The sequence below is a fragment of the Anastrepha ludens genome, chromosome 3 (genome assembly GCF_028408465.1).
Source record: "Anastrepha ludens isolate Willacy chromosome 3, idAnaLude1.1, whole genome shotgun sequence".
In the NCBI taxonomy this organism is placed as follows: Eukaryota; Metazoa; Arthropoda; class Insecta; order Diptera; family Tephritidae; genus Anastrepha; species Anastrepha ludens.
This window is the reverse complement of record NC_071499.1, coordinates 104,176,329-104,184,306: the sequence shown is the minus strand read 5'-3', so window position 1 is coordinate 104,184,306 and position 7,978 is coordinate 104,176,329.

Here is a 7,978-nt window from a genome sequence, read left to right as displayed (position 1 = left end):
AACTTATTGATATAATTATTGTTTTTTATTTAAATAAAGTTTTTCGGTAAAAACACTACGAACTTATTCCCCGACCTAGCAGATACTCTAAAATACGATAGACGAAGCAACAATATGCTATTTTGAATATGAGTGTAAAATACAGATGGTAAAGTTGTATCTGTCCTTTCGCAAATGTTATTTGACTTAGAAGTTGTCGATGCTCGTTTGGGCACCTACTCAGGATGGACGACATCAGAATTACAAACAAAAAATACCTTCAGCCCTTTTTATAATGGGCAGTAAAAGCGTGGAAGACCGCCCAGGAGATGGGCAGACGATGTTGATGCAGGTTTACGTCTTATAAATTCTAGAAGAAGCGACACAAAGGACCGAGTCGTATGGAGCACGATTGTGAAGGATGCGCTGGCTCACCCCGAGCTGTAATTGCTATGAAAATGATGATAAAGATGAAGTTGTCGATGCCACAACAGACTTCATTATCATCAAAAATCGCCTGAATAGCCGCAAGTTTAGTCCCGCCTTTCCTAAACTAGATAACTAGATAAAGAAGCGAAGCGAAGCTGGAGATACCAACCTATATTTTTACAATAGCAGCAACCTCAAGAATTGTATGTGGGCGAGCTCAGATTTCAGCAAGTAGGCGTCGATCTTTCAATTTAAGTATCCACGCAGCTGCGATCTGATACAATTAGACCTTTTGCGGGCGGCTCCATTCAACAAAAAAATTCAGGCACACAATATTATTAGCGCTATTACAAAAATAAGGCCCGAAACCTTCGATCATCAAGATCAGATGGCTTGCCTGTGGCGCCAACATGAATTCGTTGGTATGCAAAACATATTATGTGCACATGAAATTTATATACACATTTCTCATATTTAAATAAAATATTTTTGTATGTTCTATGCTAACTACATTATGTCAATAACACTCTTGCAACAACGCCGTAGCCAAATGGGTTGGTGCGTGATTACCATTTGGAATTCACAGAGAGAACGTTGGTCCGAATCTCGATGAAACACCAAAATTAAGAAAAACATTTTTCTAATAGCGGTCGCCTCTCGGCAGGCAATGGCAAACCTCCGAGTGTATTTCTCCCATGAAAAAGTTCCTCATATAAAATATATGCCGTTCGGAGTCGGCTTGAAACTGTAGGTCCCTCCATTTGTGGAACAACATCAAGACGCACACCACAAATAGAAGGAGGAGCTCGGCCAAACACCCAAAAAGGGTGTACGCGCCAATTATATATATATATATAACAACGTAAATAAAATTGAAAATTTTAAAACATTAAATTTAGTCAAATTATGTGATTCTCGCAATTCTAGTTACCCCCACGGCACTACAAAAAAAAATTAGTGCCGGTCACCGGTGACAAAGAAATATATCGCAAGCCTTATCAATGGCCATCAACTTAAGGATAAATAAAAACGAAATACGGAATATTCCAAGCATAACAAAATTGTGGAAAGCAAACCAAACCTACAAAGAAATACAAAAACTAGTTGTCTGTTCAGCGAAAATGGTGTCCAATACTTTAAAATTCCCAAATCGTCCTGAAGCTCGCGACTCAAATCGTTTTACAAATGAAAAACCCAACCTCAAAATAACTAATTTAGTGAGACGGTAGGCGAATATTAGTTCCCAGAAGATTCAGGAAAAGCTAAAGGTTATTGTGAGTGCAGTGACAGTGCGAAGACATTTGTTGGAGACAAATTTAAAATGCCACAGTCCATGAAAGGTGCCACTTTTAACCAAGCGGCACTTGAAGGATACGCTAAGGTTTGCTGGTACTCAGGTCAAGTGAGAAGCAGGGGACTTTGGCCGACCAGCACATCGCAAGAAAAAAAAAAACAAATCTGCCTTAGCGAAGTGAGCTCGTGTGGAGATTAAATAAGCAGTTTAATAAATGATATTAAAAAAAATATTTTTTTTCATAAAAGTAAATTTACACTTCCTTGACAGAAACTATCAATATTGTACATCTCTTCTAGCGCATCGATATATTCATATCGATAATTGTTATCGATATACTCTTAAGTTAGGGATTTCCTCTAAACTACCCAAAAGTAAAAGGTGAGAGTGTGTTGGCAAGCATTTGAAAATTTTTGTTAGGAGTCGTAATTTATTTGAAGTTATTCAAAGTTGATATTTTGTTTGTGATTGTGTGCTTATCTGCTTCTTTCCATCCTCCAAGCGGTTTTATGTATTGGGTATAAAAATTACATAACCAGGATTATTCAATTTCTAATTTCTACTAAATAACTTTTTTAATATGCCTGCATACATACATAAATATACCCTAATGATCGAAATTAGTTTTATTACCTGTTTGGTTTTTAAATTAATTAAACGTATCTATACAAATTCCAAAACAAAAAACAGTTTAACCTAAAACTAGTGGTAAAAAAATATTACGCAAACTGCGACATGGATTTTTTTTATTAAAACTTATTAAATAGTTTATTAGCATATAATTAATTTTACTTCCACAAAAAGCCATAGAAACACTTACTAAAAAAAATCCGCACTCAAACTTTACGGCTTTTGAAACTTACGTAGGTAGATTTTTCAAACAAAATAAGCCTATTTAAAATAGAACATGAAGAATTGACAAAACAACTTGAAAAGAATTAATAACACCAAATTATTTGAAAAGGGGAAAACATTTTAACCTTTTGCCAAACCGTCCTTGCACATTGCAGGCACATAAGTAGGGTGTAAATATGTGTGATAGAGGTATTCAACCCAATTCTGAATAGAAACTCCCCGGGAGATATCGCAAATGATAGGAGGAAAGATAATCGTGTTTTGCTACTTACCCGAAAGCAAAAAAGTTAGAATGTGATGGCAAGGCGTGAGAAGAGAGAGCTCTAGCGGTAGCTGAAGTATACATGAATAATTTCGCAAGTAGTGCTCCGGCTGATTCCAAGTTCCCTACTACTACTCAAGGATGATAGATTTACCAGGTTTGGCCATTAACTATGGTGAAAAACAGAATTGTGCTAGTAACTTCGGCTGCCACGTCACCGGGGACTCGGCATTTTCACTCGTATTCACACGCTCGTCTAATCAGTCGTTGTTCAGATGGCGACGAAGTAACATGGGCAAGGGCTGAATTGATTTCTTTCGTATATCACCAACACAATCTCAGTTTTTTCGTAAATAAAATATTGTCCTGACTACAGTGACGTCAGCCAATCAGCTGAGTCTTTCAAACTCGCTGAGAGCCGGTTAACGGTATGATACTATGACTCGAATTATAATGAGTACCTAAAATTTTTTGACTATTATTGTGAGCTACTGGTAGTAACGAAACGTAGCTTGTAGAGACCAGAGTAATATTATTGATATTGCTGCTATGAAGTAGTCAATGCAAACACTGCTTTTGTGACTATTGATTTGCCTTTATACGAGGGTTGCTTCTTATCAGGTCAGTCCATAAGTTCGTGCGTTTTTTAAAGGTGGTTTTAAAATTAATAAAAAATATGTTTAAAGTATTTATTAATCAATAATATATTTCCTTCATTATTTACAATGTCTTTAATTCCCTGCCCAAAAAATTGTTTGTCCTTGAAGCCAAAATACGCTTCGATATCACTTTTTATAGCTGCTTTTGAGAAGTAGTTCTTGTTACTCATATGCGATTGAAGTCCACGGAAAAGGTGATAATCGCAAGGTGCAATATCCGGAGAATATGGTGGATGAGGCATTAGCGGCCATCCGAGCTCGTTCAGCTTGCCTAATGTTTGCCTTGCGGTATGAGGTCTTGCGTTGTGGTGAAACAAAACTTTGCGTGTATTCATTAAAGGTGGTCGATTTTTTTAAGTGCCTCATTAAGGGGTTACATGGGTTTCGTTGGTTCAAAAAATCGATGTTTTTTTTTGCTTATTAATTTCTACAACTTCTGTGGAATATTATCCAAAATTTTCAAGTCGATCCGATTAATAAATTCGGAGATACAGCCCTTGGAATGTGTGCGCTCCAAGCCACTTTTATTGTTACACAAAACTTTAAACGCGGTTTTCTCGGAACCGTGTTTTCAAAGTCGGTTGTCAAATGTTCTCGAAAACTACTCAACCGGCTTTGATGAAATTTTACACAGGTGTTCGAAATACAATTTACTCGTGCTTGAACGAAGGATTTTGTTTTTTTTTTTTTCAATTACAACTATTAAAAAAAAAAAAAAAAAATGTCAAGCAAATTTGACCGAAATTTTCATTTTTTTGCAAAAATGTCTGCCAAAATTCCAATTTTTACTTTTTTTTTTCTTTCCTTCGTTCAAGCACGAGTTTGTGGTCTTAACTAAAATACTTATTTTTGTTTTTTTCATTTTTGATGAGCCTGTCAGGAGTTATGCTGACAACGCGGACGCACCTTTTTTTCGAGGATCCCAAAAAACTAACACCTTTTTGGCCGATTACTGGACACGAACTCGTTTCGGAGCCAAAGAACCAGGTTCACACCATTCGTTAGCCTCTTATTTTGATTTAGCAACATGGTGATAGACCCAGGTCTCACCTATATTGATGAACCGATGCACAAAATGTTGCTGAGAGAGTCGCATTCGAATGTATTTTAGTTCCATTGTTAGCGAATGTGGCAGCCACTGTCCACACAACTTTCTGAAACCCAATACCTCAGTCAAGATAAAGCGTTTTTCAGTAAGAGCGCTTCAACTTTTGAACTTTTTTGAATAAAACACAAACGGTTTGACTTTTTTAACTATTTTTTTTTTTATTATCGAGTTTGAACATATACATTTAAGTATGAAATTCGATTTCTTTTGCATGACCACCGCGTGTACGTTTTACGAAGTCCAATCGTTGAACCCAATTTTCGACCACTCTTTTGCATAAATCGGCCGAAATTCCAGCAATTTCGCGTTCAATATTGGCTCTGAGTTCACAAATCGTCGCCGGCTTGTTACTGTAGACCAATGACTTCACATAACCCCAAAGAAAATAGTCTAGAGGCGTCAAATCACACGAGCGCGGCGGCCATTCGACCGGTCCATTTCTGGAAATAATGCGCTCAACGAACTTACTCTTCAACAAATCAATTGTAGCGTGTGCTGTGTGGCTTGTGGCTCCGTCCTGTTGAAACCACATGTCGTCTAAGTCCATACCATTCAATTCCGGCGAAAAATAATCGTTTATCATGTCGCGGTATCGATTTCCATTCACAGTAACGTGGCGATCGTTCTCGTCAACGAAAAAATATAGGCCAATTACGCCGCCGGCATGTAAACCGCACCAAACCGTGATTTTTTCGGGATGCAACGGTGCCTCATGAATCACGTGTGGATTGCTTTCTGCCCAGTAACGCATATTTTGCTTGTTGACAAAGCCATTGGGCCGAAAGTGAGCTTCATCACTGAAGATGATTTTTTGGAAAATTTATAAATTTTCATAAAAAATTTACACGATTTGCAATCGTTGCTGATGTGTGTAGCGTTCCATGATGAAATGTATACTAATGGAGTTTACAAATGACAAGCGAAAAATAAAAAATATTGCGTCGTTCGCCCTCCCTATCGGAAAAAAGTTGAAGCGCACCTATTGAAAAACGCTATATTACTTACACTTCCCATTGCGATGCCTCGGGCGTCTATAAAAATCACTTTCAGTCACTCGACGATTTATGAACTTTTTCTACGATTTCGACCTTAACGTGGACCGCGTTCACGGCTTGTACGACCACGTTTAAATTCAGCAGCCCATCTTTCTACTCTACTGATTGATGGCGAAAAGGCCTTATACACTTTGAACATTCCTTCATAAATTTCCTTTTTCGCTTTTAAAATCCTAAAAATAAAAATTCAATCACTGCACTGGCGACCGACGTACCCGAATGGGTTGGTGCGTGACTACCATTCGGAGTTCACAGAGAGAACGTAGGTTCGAATCTCGATGAAACACCAAAATTAAGAAAAACATTTTTCTAATAGCGGTCGCGCCTTCGCAGGCAATGGCAAACCTCCGAGAGTATTTCTGCCATGAAAAAGCTCCTCATAAAAATATCTGCCGTTCGGAGTCGACTTGAAACACCACAAATAGGAGGAGGAGCTCAGTCAAACACCAAAAAAGGGTGTACGCGCCAATAATATATATATATATATATATAATCACTGCACAATACTTGATTTTTTTGTCTGTAGAAAATACTGCGATACAAAATACTGAATTAAAAGGCACTGCGAATTTTGAAAACTTCTGAGGAGCCCGTCAGACCCCACACCACTGTTTCCGGGTAAAGCATCTGGAGTATGTTTCCAACATGGTTCTTTATTGCTAAAATTTCACCTAGAACATACATGCATACATACCTACATATATATATCAGATATTTTTTAGCTGCGTGAGAACTATCGATATCGATAACTATAGTGTGACAGCTGAGAATGAAACTGTGTTGACATTCCTGTTTAGTAAGGCTTAGCAAATCATCTTGCCCCGTTGAACGCCAGAACAACGTTTCCAAATTTTGGAAATTTACTTTGGAAAAAATAAATCTGCTCGCGAGGTTCGGGCGCATTAAGGCCTTTAGATTACTTTTTAAGGGGCTATGTATATTAAGTGATTGGCTTATGCCAACAGACAAATATAGGGCAATTTTTTTGGAAAAAGTAGTCAAAAATTGGACTGATCGAATGGACCATGTAATTCATAGCCGCGACAGGCATAGGTATGCCGAATTTCATATCCAAAAAATAAGTGCCATAAAATTATCTACAAGATTATAATAAAAAAAATTCATTCCAACAATATTTCTGTTTTATATTATCATTTTAAGTTTTCAAGCTCTTAAAAAACACCCGATATATAACCAGGCTTGTAAGCTTGCTTGTGCCACTGTGGGCCAAGGTGTTCGGTAGCTTGAAGCGATCTAATAATTATATGTGAATGGACTACATATCTACTTATGTATGTATGCGTGTATAAATATATATGTACAACTACAAAATTTAGCGTTGAGATAGGCTGAAGTGATTTGTGTTATATTTGAGTGCGATGAAGCATTTTTGTCAGTATGTTAGTTGTACAGATATTTGTACGTGAATACCCAGCAGTGAATTGGAGTAGGATTGGTGAGGCTCGGTTATTATCTGTGCCGGCATAGTTCATTTTCCTCCAACAATTAACTAGTATCTCCATACCGCAGTGGAGAAAATACAGATGGTAGCGACATCCGCAGACCGCTATAATATACAAGGTGAAGTCCAAAATAAACTAGACTGGCGTCATAAAAATGCTTTTGATGGCGCCATCTTTTAAATGAGTTAGTGCGTTGGAAATTACATCCTTAGCTGACTTCCAGTGAAAGCTTAGCGACATTCGGTTCAGTGGCAGCGAAGTTATTGCGTCTAAAATGTCTGTGTCTGTGTCTGTATGTTTGTGTCAGCAGTACAAAAATGAGTTTTGAACAAAGAGCTAATATCAAATTTTGTTTTAAAATCGCTTCAACGTTTACCGAAACATTTGAATTGATGCAAAAAGTTGATGGCGATGATTGTCTATCTCGTTCATGTCCAGAGCGCATGAGTGGTTTACACGTTTCGGAGATGGCTATGAGGACATAAATGACAATGAACACACGTGCCGCCAAAACACGAACAGAAATCATCGTTAAAATTCATGGAATCGGAGTTGAATATCTCTAAAACATCGATTATCGTATTTAAGTGATAATTTGGGCATACGAAAGGTCTGTGCACTTTTCATTCCCCACAAATTAACTAAGGACCAAAAATTCCTCAGAATTCAACATTCGAAAGACTTCATTAAAGAGGCGCCTGGTGATGAAACGTGGTGTTTCCAACATGAACCTGAACCTAAGCGTCAAAGTGCCGAAGTCGTTTTGGAGAAGTCAAAAATCAAGTGATTTGTTTTTACGATTCCAAAAGAATTTTCCACAAGAAGTTCGTGCCAAGAGCAAATCGTCAATGCAATTTTCTATCTTGGCGTTTTG